At 34.1% G+C, this 12,112-nt stretch overlaps 1 long non-coding RNA gene across 2 annotated transcripts in view; it reads left to right on the top strand.

The window, feature by feature from the left end:
• LOC132177017 (uncharacterized) overlaps positions 1–9,910 on the top strand; it is a 32,295-nt gene extending 22,385 nt beyond the window's left edge. The window contains exon 3 of one of the 2 annotated variants that reach the window (XR_009439722.1): positions 9,849–9,910. This is a non-coding gene — a long non-coding RNA (uncharacterized LOC132177017). Of the gene's footprint in view, positions 1–1,911; positions 1,990–9,848 lie in introns of those variants that run through there. The other variant, XR_009439723.1, reaches the window with a different exon arrangement.
• The last annotated feature ends 2,202 nt before the right edge of the window (positions 9,911–12,112 follow it).

The following is a 12,112-nucleotide window of genomic DNA, read 5'->3' as shown; positions in this document are numbered from 1 at the left end:
TAAATAGGCTTTACAAAGGAGACAGAAAATAGGTTTTGAGGAGCTTAGGTTTGTTTTTTTTTTTTGTTTTTTTGTTTTTTTTAAGTCGGCGCCTAGGGCTTTCCATATATATATATATATATTCTTCTTTATTTTCTTATTATTACTATTATTTATATTTTACTATTTTATTTTTGTTATTGTTATTATTATTATAAATATTTTTAAATTCGTCCATTTTCATTGTTAACCTAAGCAAACCCCTTTTTAAAAATCTATGAGTCAACTATAAAAATACCCTAAAGGGACTTAGGATTGTCACATATATAGAGTTCCATCCTTGGTTTTTTTTGATGAAGGAACAGGGGTCGAGGAAAATTCTTCTTCAAGGCCTGAATGATAATGGTCTCTATAAATTACCTCCATCCGTGCAACTCCACTCCTTAGGTCAGTCGAGTCCACCTTCCTCCCATTCCGTCTAGTCCAGGTCGTCTTCTTCCAGCAGTAGGTCCAGTCATGTTCCTCCCTTGTCCTCCAGCTCCGTCTCTGCGTTGGTGGGAGAACGCACTTCGTTAGTGAACTGGCACTCACACCTAGGCCATCCAACTTTACGTTTATGCTCTAGAGTCCTAGCAAAATTTAATTTACCTGTTTTGAAGAGTCTTGACTCTTTGTCTTATTCTGTTTGTCTTATGTCCAAAAGCAAGTAATTATCTTTTCATTTATCCTCAACACGTGTAACTCAACCCCTAGAATTGATTTACACTGATGTATGGGGTCCTTCTCCGATTTCTTCTTCTGCTGGAAATAAATATTATGTTTCATTTGTAGATGCTTTTAGTCGTTATACTTGGCTTTTTCCCATGAATAACAAGAGTGATGTTTGCGCAATATTTATTCAGTTTCAGAAAAATGTTGAACGTTATTTAATTCCAAAATTAAAATAATTCAATCTAATTTTTTTTCCTAGAGGCAAATACCACTCACTCTCCAAAATCCTAGCAAATCAAGGCATCTCTCATCGTCTCTCATGTCCTCATATGCATTAACAAAATGGTGCTGTAGAACGTAAACATCGTCATATTGTTGAAACTGGATTAGCTTTACTTTTTCATGCCTCCGTCCCCCTCACATATTGGGATGATGCTTTTCAAACAGCTTGTTATCTCATCAATCGGATGTCTACACTTCTTTTAAAAAATTCATCACCTTATGAATGCCTTTTCCATTGTCAGCCAAAGTATTCTCTCTTACGTGTTTTTGGGTGTGTCTGTTGGCCAAATCTATGACCCTATAACTCTCACAAGTTGCAACCTCGTTCCCTTCCATGTGTTTTCTTAGGCTACAGCCTTCGTCACAAAGGATATCGTTGCCTTCAAATTAATTCTGTTCGTTTATATATCTCTCGAGATGTTATTTTTTAGGAAAAACAAATTTCCTTTTCAAACAATTTCTAGCATCTCATCTCAAAATCCTTCCAGCTCATTAGTCTCATCACCTCCCACATATCCTACACAATCTTTAACCCATTTCTCTCCTACTCTCATGCAATCTCTAGACCCACTAGATAACACACCTTCTTCTCTCCAAAATCAAGAAACCCACGTGATCCTTCCTACACCCTTAGATAAAGACAACACCCAACAACCCCCAACAACTCTCTTGGATAATGACTACAATCAACCCTTAAATCACGTGCAAACCCTTTATCTCACTCAACCGAAATTCATGTGCAGCTAAACACTCAAAATCACGTGCAACTCTCTCTTCCCAATGTGTCTTCCTCAACTTCTGAACCTAGTGCACCTTCATCTCCTATTGCCTATAATATCCATCCCATGGTTACTAGAGCCAAAAACAAAATAACCAAGCCTAATGTGTTCACAGATAGCACTTCCAGATATCCTATTTCTCATGCTATGCTTGCTACAGGTGCTATAAAAACTGTGGAACCGACTTGTTATTCTCAGGCCGTTCATGATCCAAATTGGAGACATGCCATGAATTCCGAGTTTGATGCATTGCTCAAGAATAATACATGGCGTCTAGTTCCTTCCTCTCAAGCAAAAAATTTAGCTGGGTGCAAATGGGTATTTTGTATCAAACGGAAGGCAGATGGTTCCACTGAACGTTACAAGGCACGTTTGGTGGCTAAGGGGTTTCATTAACAAGCTGGTGTTGACTACTCTAAGACATATAGTCCAATGGTAAAACCCACAATGGTACATCTCGTTTTTTCGATTGCATTCTTTTTTGGCTGGTCTATTAGACAAATAGACATCCAAAATGCCTTTTTGCATGGTTTGTTGTCTGAAGAAGTGTACATGGCTGAACCTCCGGGTTTTTCACATCCACAATTTCCCAATCATGTGTGTCGTCTCCAAAAAGCACTGTATGGGTTAAAACGAGCTCCACGAGGTTGGTTCTCAAGATTGAGTACCACATTGATAGTTCTTGGATTTACAGCCTCAAAGTCTGATTTGTCTTTATTTATTTGCAAATCCACTCATTTCATCATGTATGTTTTAATATATGTTGACGATATTATTATTACATGCTCTAAACCTGAAGATGTTGATGCATTACTTAACCATATGGAATCTGACTTTGCTATAAAGGATTTTGGTAATCTAAATTTTTCCTTGGGAATAGAAGTCTCAAAATTCTCAGATGGTATCACTTTGTCTCAACGACGGTGTATTCTTGACATTCTCAAGCGAACCAAAATGCTTGATGCCAAACCTGTATGCACTCCAATGGCTACATCTGAGCACTTATCAGCTTTTGAAGGAGAAGTGTTTGATGATCCTACACTCTATCGCAGTACAATAGGTGCACCTCAATATCTCTCCATCACAAGACCGGACATTGCTTTTACTGTCAATTGACTTTCTCAATTTATGCATAATATGTTGCTACCACATTGGCAAACTGCCAAGCATCTCTTGAGGTATCTTAAACGAACACTAGAATTTAGTTTAAAAATTCAACATTCATCCTCTTATGTTTTGCAAGTAGGGCTGTAAATGAGCCGAGCTCGGGCGAGTTGAAGGTCTTCAAGATCAGCTCGTATGTACTGTTCACAAGCTGGAGCTTGGCTCGAGCTCGTGACGAGTCGTAAATGGTGGACTCGGCTCGACTCGCCAAGAGGAAAATCTTGTGCGAGATCAAGCTCGAGCTCGTCTTCTAGGCGAGCTGAGTGTCTTATCGAGCACTCGGCTTGGCTCGCCAACTTCTCACCTTTCTTGAGCCACTCTGTCGGCTAAGCCCGAAAATCGCCACCATCTTAGCCGCACATAGTGCTTCTAGCTCTTTCCCTCTCTCTCTCTTTGATGTAAAGCAATATGCAGGGGAGCAGAGACAGCGGCGTGGGAGATAGAAGGGGAAGAAGAAAAGAGAAAGGGAAGAAAAGAAAGGGCTACGTGTTTTACCAAAAGCAAGGCCTTGGTCCCTTTTTTTTGTTTTCTTTTGCTAAGGCTAAGGGGATAAGATATCCCCATATAGCCAATCAAAGCCACACACGTGATAGTATGTAGATTTTCTTTTTAATTCAAACCTCTCACTTTTCTAAACTACACTACTGCCCCCACCTTATTTTATTTCCATCATTTGTTAATTAATACTTAACCCCTTAGTTAATTTAACTACAATTTACTATTACAAATAATTATTTATGACACTAGTACTTATTATTACTATTTTATTATTATTTTCAAGATTAATTCTTGAATATCCCTTTAATTTAATTAATTCAAATTACTTTGGAGATATTCAACGTGAAAATCAAGTGAGAGCTCTAGAAGAAATAACTGTAAGAATAATCTTACAATGCGTCAATTACAAGCAGTAACATAATCTTGCAATGCGTTTAATGCTATAAATTACAGTGATAATACATTAATACTTAAATATTACGAAACTTACACCATAAATCTTTAACTATGCTTACTAAGTTACTTAACTAGTAATTATATGTTCCTATGGCAAAATATTAGACCATATGATAATTAATGTGACTAAATTTGAATGATAATTCATATGATATAAAATCTAAATTATAATGATAATACTTAATTTGTGATTGTAACAAACTCTTTTTTTTTTTTGATAAACATTGTAATCTTCATTCATCAAAAAATAGATATTTAGAGCATAACACTCCAAACATAACAAGAGCATATAACTCTAAACAAACAGATTGTTGATTATAATATTAATCACTTAATTTGTGATATATATGATCATATGATCTAACAATTCACATAATCTTTTTTTTTTCTTCTAATTACAATTCACATCATCTTTAGATCATGTGATCTAACACTAACTATATTTAGTATTTAGTATTTAGTATGTTAATACTTGCTTGTATATTAACTATTCAGTATAGTTATATATTTAATTAGTTAACAACTTAACCATATGTCATAATATTTTATATTAGTTACTATTTATGTAACTTGTTTTGATTAACTTATTTTGTTTTTGTTTTTGTTTTTTGAAAATAGTTAACTTACTTAGTAATACTAAGTTAATATATATTAACTAACAAGTATGTATATTATATATTCATATATATATATATATAATACACATACAAATATTAAGTAACGTATAATTTTTTTTGTCAAAATAACATATAGTTAATTATACTAAGTAAGTAATTTAATATATATTAACTTAGTTAATATGTTAGTTTATTAACTAACTAGTTATTAAGTCTCGGGGTACTTAATTGTTGTATTAGTATGAGTTTTTATACTTATGACTTATGTCATATTATATGTGTATATTTTGTTATTATATAGTCATATGATTTAATCATCAATTAATAATTTGATATAATCATATAAATTATAATGGTAGACCATATGAAAATGTGACTAAATTCGGATGATAATTCATATGATATAACATCTAAATTATAATGATATTTAGAGCATAATACTCTAAACATAACAAGAGCATATATCTCTAAACAAACACATTGTTGATTCTAATATTAATCACTTAATTTGTGATATATATGATCATATGATATAATAATTCACATAATTTTTTTTTCTAATTACAATTCACATAATCTTTAAATCAAGTGATCTAACACTTAACTCAATAGTAATACTAAGTTAGTATATATTAATTAACAAGTATGTATATTATATATTCATATATATAATGCTCATACAAATATTAAGTAACATATAATTTTTTTGTTTGTCAAAATAACCTATAGTTAATTATACTAAGTTAGTAATTTAATATATATTAACTTAGTTAATATGTTAGTTTATTAATTAACTAGTTACTAGTTAGTATGTTAATACTAATATATAACACACATGTATAATAAAATAAGTAATATACATAGAAGTATTGAGTAACATGTACTTAATTATATTTACTTAATATATATATATATATTAACTAGATAATATGTTAATTTATGAACTAACTAGTTAGTATGTCAACTAATACATAAACATGAATATTAAATAATTCATATAACATATATTATTTAATTACTAATATATATAACTATTTTTTTGTAATATATTTTATATATATACTTATACAAGATATATGAACGAGCTAACGAGTCATGCTAATGAGCTGGTTCAAGTCTTAAATGAGTCGAGCTCACGAGTCCTCGTTGAGTTTGATCGAGCAAGTCGGATATGTATCACTAATTAATCGAGCGGGTTTTAACAGTAACAAGCGAGCTTGTATAGTGTCGAGCTTGAGTTTGGGTTGAGCTTAACCAAGCAGGTATCAAGTGAGCTATCGAGTTGCATTAGCTCGCTTACACCCCTATTTGCAAGCCTATTCTGATGAGGATTGGGCTGGGTCCCGTGATGATTGTCGCTCAACTGGGGGTTATTGTGTTTTTTTGGGAACAAACCTTATTTCATGGAGCTGCAAGAAACAAGCTACTGTTGCTAGATCTAGCACTAAAGCCGAGTACAAAACCTTGGCCAACACTGTTGCCTAACTCCCATGGTTACAATCCTTACTATCCGAACTTGGTCTCCCGATTTCAGCACCTCCCATGCTTCGGTGTGACAACATAGGTGCGACTTATCTTTCTAGCAATCCTGTTTTTCATGCAAGGACGAAACATGTGGCAATAGATTTTCACTTTGTCCGTGAAATGGTCACCTCCAAAGCACTTAATATTCGATTTATCTCCACAAAAGATCAAGTCGCCGATATCTTCACCAAGCCGTTATCTTCTCCAAGATTTTCTACTCTACGTAACAGGCTTCGGGTTGTTTCACCCCCACTCAGCTTGAGGGGGCGTGTAAAGGATAATGATAATCCACCGTGATATAAACAACAAATATTCAAATTCAAACATATTGAGCAAATATGTAATTCAAATTATCTCTGTAGATCAATCAGAATTCAAATATGTAATTCTGTTCTATATATACATACAGCCTACGACTCAATTGAGCAAGGCAAAACAACCATTTATATTCTTAAGATGGTAGTTTTTATTTTTCCCATAAATTAAGATGTTTCAAAGTTGGAGTTTCTCGCTTTCCCACCTTTTCAGAGCAACCAACCAAAGGGGAAGCTTCTTTGTATCTTGGTTCTTTTATTTCTTTTTCTCTAATTGGGTTTGATTGGCTGCTAAGAAAAGTCTATCAAACGATAAAAGAGAGTGGTTTCTCGGTTATGACTCTGTTTGGCTGATGAGAAAATCGATCAAAAAGTAACCAAAATTTTCTTCTCCTTCTCCATAACTCCTGCAACACCAAACCCTGAACTACTTGAACAAATTATGAATAGAACAAAATTTAACTGCCTGCGCATGTTCTTAGAGAATATCCACTGCACAAACTGTCAATTAGATCAAAAAGTAACATGGCCAACTTGTCACCATCCAAGGACCACGCTCTTTATTCCAAGTGGCCCCATCATCCTGATATTTCTCTCTCTGGCCTCCCAAAACAGGTTACCCACTATTTCTTCGCAATATTCACAATCAACACATAAATGCCTTGAACTGACAAAAGTTTCATTGTTGATGGCAAGTGGCTTAATACAACAAGAAGTCCTTTGAAAGCAGAGAAGCACAATACTCACGAAATATTACAAGATTTGAAGCACAAGGGGAGGAAGTGCAATATTATGGTTGGAAATTTTAGTTACTGATTTGTTGGGGGTGTGGGAGAAGGAAGAATATGGTGGTGTTAGATGTGGTAAATCACAAAGTTGTTTGAAGGAGGTTTTGAGGAAGAAGATGAAAGTTTAGGAGAAACTGTTTTGGTTTTGCTTAACCAACAACAGCAAGTGTATTAAGTATTTATAGCCAATAGGCTCAAGTGTAATTACAAGGTATGGTGATTACAAGAGGAGAGACTAAACAAAACTTTACAAGATTGATAAACCACGAAATGATTAAATGGTAGAGAAAGGAAACTGAGGAACTCAATGGCGTGTTGATAAGTGTTAAAATATTCATATTTTAGCCCCTTAATTTACACTTGTTAATTTTTTAATTTTCTTATTTGGTGCTATTTTATTTATTTTTTGTGTTTTCTTTCAATTTTGAGGATATTGAAGAAAATGAAGCGTTTTGTTGTTCACAATTACCTACCTAAATTAATAGGCAAATAATTGTGTGTTTTACCCGCAAGTATACGATGTCAACATAATAGTATAGTGTGCAAATACGGAGTCATTCCTACGAGGACTGCTGAATTTTGACTAAAATTAATTCCCAAAGTGAAATAAAACAAGAGATTGAATTTAAATTGATAATAATAGAAAGGTAGGGCTTTCATATCCACCGCTAATTATATTTAGCTAATATATCAATATGCCAATGTTTTGATCATGTTATGAATATCTAATGTTTGTCAACCTAAGGGCATTGGTGTTTACTCCTTAAGCTATTGATTTCCCTAAGCAACGAATTAGGCATGGGCGTCTACTTTAATTCTTTTCTTTCTTAAAGGATTTAGCATGGGTGTCTACTAAGTTGTTCTTTAAGAAAGCATAAAACTGTAGAAATCGACAAACACATGAGGCCTAGGGCATGGGTGTCTACTCCCGGTTTCCCATGTTGATTAACCCAAGAATCCGGTGTGGATATCTTTCGTTACTTATGTTAAACCTAGGACTCGGTCATCCAAGTTGATTTAACTAACTAGTCCATACCACATGCACATGTTGATCAGGCACACACATATGAGGAATTCCTGAAACTAGGTATTAATCAAGTTAGACATCATAACAAGATCATCACAAAGGCGCCAATATTGAATATTAACAAAACATAACTAGGGCTTCAATCTGGCCCTACTAAATAAATTAGCTACACATAAAGTTGATGTTAAACATCTCCATAAATTAAAAGAAAAGAAAGGAAAAGAATAAACTCGAGACTTGAACTTGAAGAGCTCCTATTCTTCTCCTTACAAAGCATACCTATTCTAGAGGCTTAAGGGTCTATTTATAGGCTTTAGAAGTCCTTGACAAACTAGAAAACCTAGGAATTTCGTAGGGTTTCAAAACCTATTACAATTGAGAGTTGGAAAACCCTAATATGGAAAGAATGAAAATCTGGCTGCCACTTGATATGTCTCCTGCGCATGGGTGTGATCGATCGGAACCCGTGTGCGCTGGATTATAGGTCTGCGATCGATCCTCTTTTGTTATGCACTCGAACGCTGATTCCCTGCTTCGTCCTGTGTCTTCTCTGGTACTGCGCTCGATCGCAGGTATCCTGGGATCGATCGCAGTGTCAGGGGCTCCCATTTTTCCCATCTACTCTCTTTTAGCCCAAATCTTCCAGATTTACTTTATTTTCTTCCAAAAGCCTACAAAGGTGTGGAAAACACAAAAATGAATTAAAATGACCTAATTATCTAAAACCAAAGGATTAAACACATGCAAGTTAAGGGCTGAAAATATGAATATTTTAGCACTTAATACATTTCTGGAAAGTTTCGGGCTTAAAGCACACTTTGAGAAGACCTAGAAGATATGGTTAAGTTTAATCAAATAAAGGAAATGATTGAATCGAAATTTCTCTACTTGGAGTCAAAATCGGATTGGATTCAAATTTAGATTCTGCACATGTCTCAGTATTTTGACCATAACTTTCTGCTCAAGTATCGGATTGAGGTGATTCTAGTGGCATTAGAAATCTAACTCAAAATAATATAAATCATTGTGAAATAGAATTTTCCTAATTCAGACGGTTGTTATGCCAAAATCATCCCAAAATATAAGAACGCAAATTTGGACGAATCCTATTCTGATTTGTACTTGGGTTGCTTCCTAATTTGACTAGGAGATTGAAGTCCAATTTTTATGAGATTCCTAGGGCTTCAAGGGTTTTCCTAAGACTATAAATAGACCTTTAAGCCTCACAATTTAAGGGGGAATTGAAGATACACAACTTCAGAGAGGGAATTTGGAGGCTACTTCCAGAAACTTTTCGGATTCTTCTTTCTCTTTTATTTTTAGTCTTTATTTCAATTATGTGTAACTAACTATTTAGTTAGGGGCTAGATTGAAGCCTTAATCATGTCTTTTTAGGATTTTAAATATTGGTGCTTTTGCTACAATCATATTTTGGTGTATTTAACTTGATTATTTCCTGCTTAATTGAATTCCTCATATGAATTGCCTAATCAAGATATACATTTGGTATGGATTAGTTATTTAAGTCAATTTGGATGACCGAGTCCTAGGCTTAATAGAGTGACAAAAGATACCTTTACGGGTTCATGGGGTTATCAACATGGGGAACTGATAAGCATCGAATGTTGCACATTCAAGCCCCTTAATTTACATATGTTAATTCCTTAGCATTGTTATATGTTTGATTTTTGTTTTGTTTTGTGTTTTAGGTTTTATTTGGCAAACCATTGAAAATTGGGCTTAAAAGGCAAAACCTGGAGGCATTCTGGACTTAGGATCAAGCCCAGCTGCTCTTGAGATCGAGCGCACCTGTGGCTCAGGATCGAGCGCATGCTTGCGCTCGCGTGCACATTAGCTAAGCTCGAGCACACACAGGTGTTGTGCAAATTTATTTAACTCGCAAGTGCACGAATCAATTGTAGTTTAATGGATTGCAAGTGCGAGGTCGATCCCACAGAGAATTGTATTTTTGAAAGAGCAATTTATATCTAAACTAATTAAATCCTAATCTAGTTCCAAAAGGGTTTTCATTTTTGAGTTTTGAAAATTAAAGGATAAACATAAATTAAATAAAATAAGTAAATCTAAGGATAAAGGTACTAAGGTTTGGGAATTCACACTCACCAAATCATAACAACATACTTTATGTTCATCAATATTAATCCGAAGTTCTCACAAATTAAATCATAGATATGTTTTACTATACTTCAAAGAATTAATCAAAATCATCCCATGTATCCATTCATTGACCAAATCACAAAAGGAATCCTAATTCAATTGAAACACCAGATGTATCCGTAGAACAAATCACAAGGGATATCCAATTTTTATGAGTTAAAAGCCAAGCAATCAATCATATGAAATTATCTCAAATCATCAAATGTATCCTTGAATCACAAGAGATATCCAAGAATCACTCCATACAATTGATTAGAAGTAAAACAATTAAAATATAAAACCCAATAAAATTAGAATAATAAAAACTTACATAAAAGTATTGATGTTCTTCATCGGTGAGGCTTTATCCCCAACCTTAGTTGGGAATTTAGCTCCACATAAAAATAAAATCTAAACCTAAACCTAAACCTAAACCTAAAGAAAAACTAAACAAAAGAATTTTGCTCTCTAGGATTGTGTATCTTTTTTTGAATGCAAATAAGTCTATTTATAGGCTTAGGGAAGTCCTAGAAGCCCAAGTAAACCTAGATAATTCGGAGGTCTGTCTCCCAGTCAAAATAGAAGTCTGAAATCGGACTAGGATTCGTCCAAATTTATGTCTCTTAATTGCGGGGCGATTTTGACATAGAAACCGTCCGAATTACGAAAATCCTATTTCACAACAAATTGTAGTATTTTGAGCTAGCTTTCTAATGCCGTTTGAATCACTTCAATCCGATATTTGAGCGGAGAGTTATGGTCAAAATACTAAGACATGTGCAAAATCTGAATTTGAATCCGATCCGAAATCTTATCCAATCTGAACTTTAATCTGATTTAACCTTTTCTTGGATTTGGTTAGACTTAACCACACAATCTAGGTCTTCTCAAAGTATTCTTTCTTCCAAACTTTGCATTTTTCCCTTTAAAGCTGCAGTTTTTTTTCAATGACCTACAAAATACTAAAAACACAAAACTAACACAAAATATTAAATAACGACACAGCTAAAGGACTAACTAATGTAAATAAAGGGGTCCAAATATGCAATATTTGGCACTTATCAAACACCCCCAAACTTACATTTTGCTAGTCCCTTAGCAAAACAAAACAAAAATTAAAATGAAAGCAAGAAACATAAATCCTCTTTCGTGGGAGAGACGATTACATTTAGCATATGCAACAAGCCTTTTAAACCCCTAGGCATCCCTAGTGGACGAGTGAAGTCTCGTGAGGGCTTAACAGGAATGATACCCACAAACATTGTGCACTATTTTGTTAACAAGAAAAAAGTTTGACATAAACCATGGTTCTTATTCATGAGCAAACTTAAAAAGACAAACACCATCATAATAGTCGAAAGGAAATCCAAAATCAAATTACTCATAAATGGACAATTGAGACCTCATATGTTCTAAAATGTGTAAAGTGTAATTAGTACATAATCATGAAGCTTTCAGTTTAAACTCAAGATAAGTTCCATAAAATTTGAAAGAATCCCTAACAAATGAAACAACCGAGGCAAGATATGCATTTTTTTTTTTTTAATAGGCTTTGCAATGTCTAACTCCCTTAAGCTTTCTAATTGACTCATGTAACAAGTGTTAGGCCAATGACTCCCAAGCCAGGTGACTTTAGGGCACTAGATGTAGAACATCTCTAAGGGCTTATTAACTTAAGTCAAAAAGGCTACGAAGTCAGATTAGCCATATCATAAATCAACACTGAACTTCACACCTTTTGACGCGAACACTCAATGCTTAACGAGGCAAGAGGTCCGGTTACTCAGTGAAAAACTCAACATGATCTTTATTTTCT

The sequence above is a fragment of the Corylus avellana genome, chromosome ca4, assembly GCF_901000735.1.
Source record: "Corylus avellana chromosome ca4, CavTom2PMs-1.0".
In the NCBI taxonomy this organism is placed as follows: domain Eukaryota; kingdom Viridiplantae; phylum Streptophyta; class Magnoliopsida; order Fagales; family Betulaceae; genus Corylus; species Corylus avellana.
The sequence above is the reverse complement of the archived record's forward strand: the minus strand, read 5'-3'. Positions and strand labels throughout refer to the sequence as shown.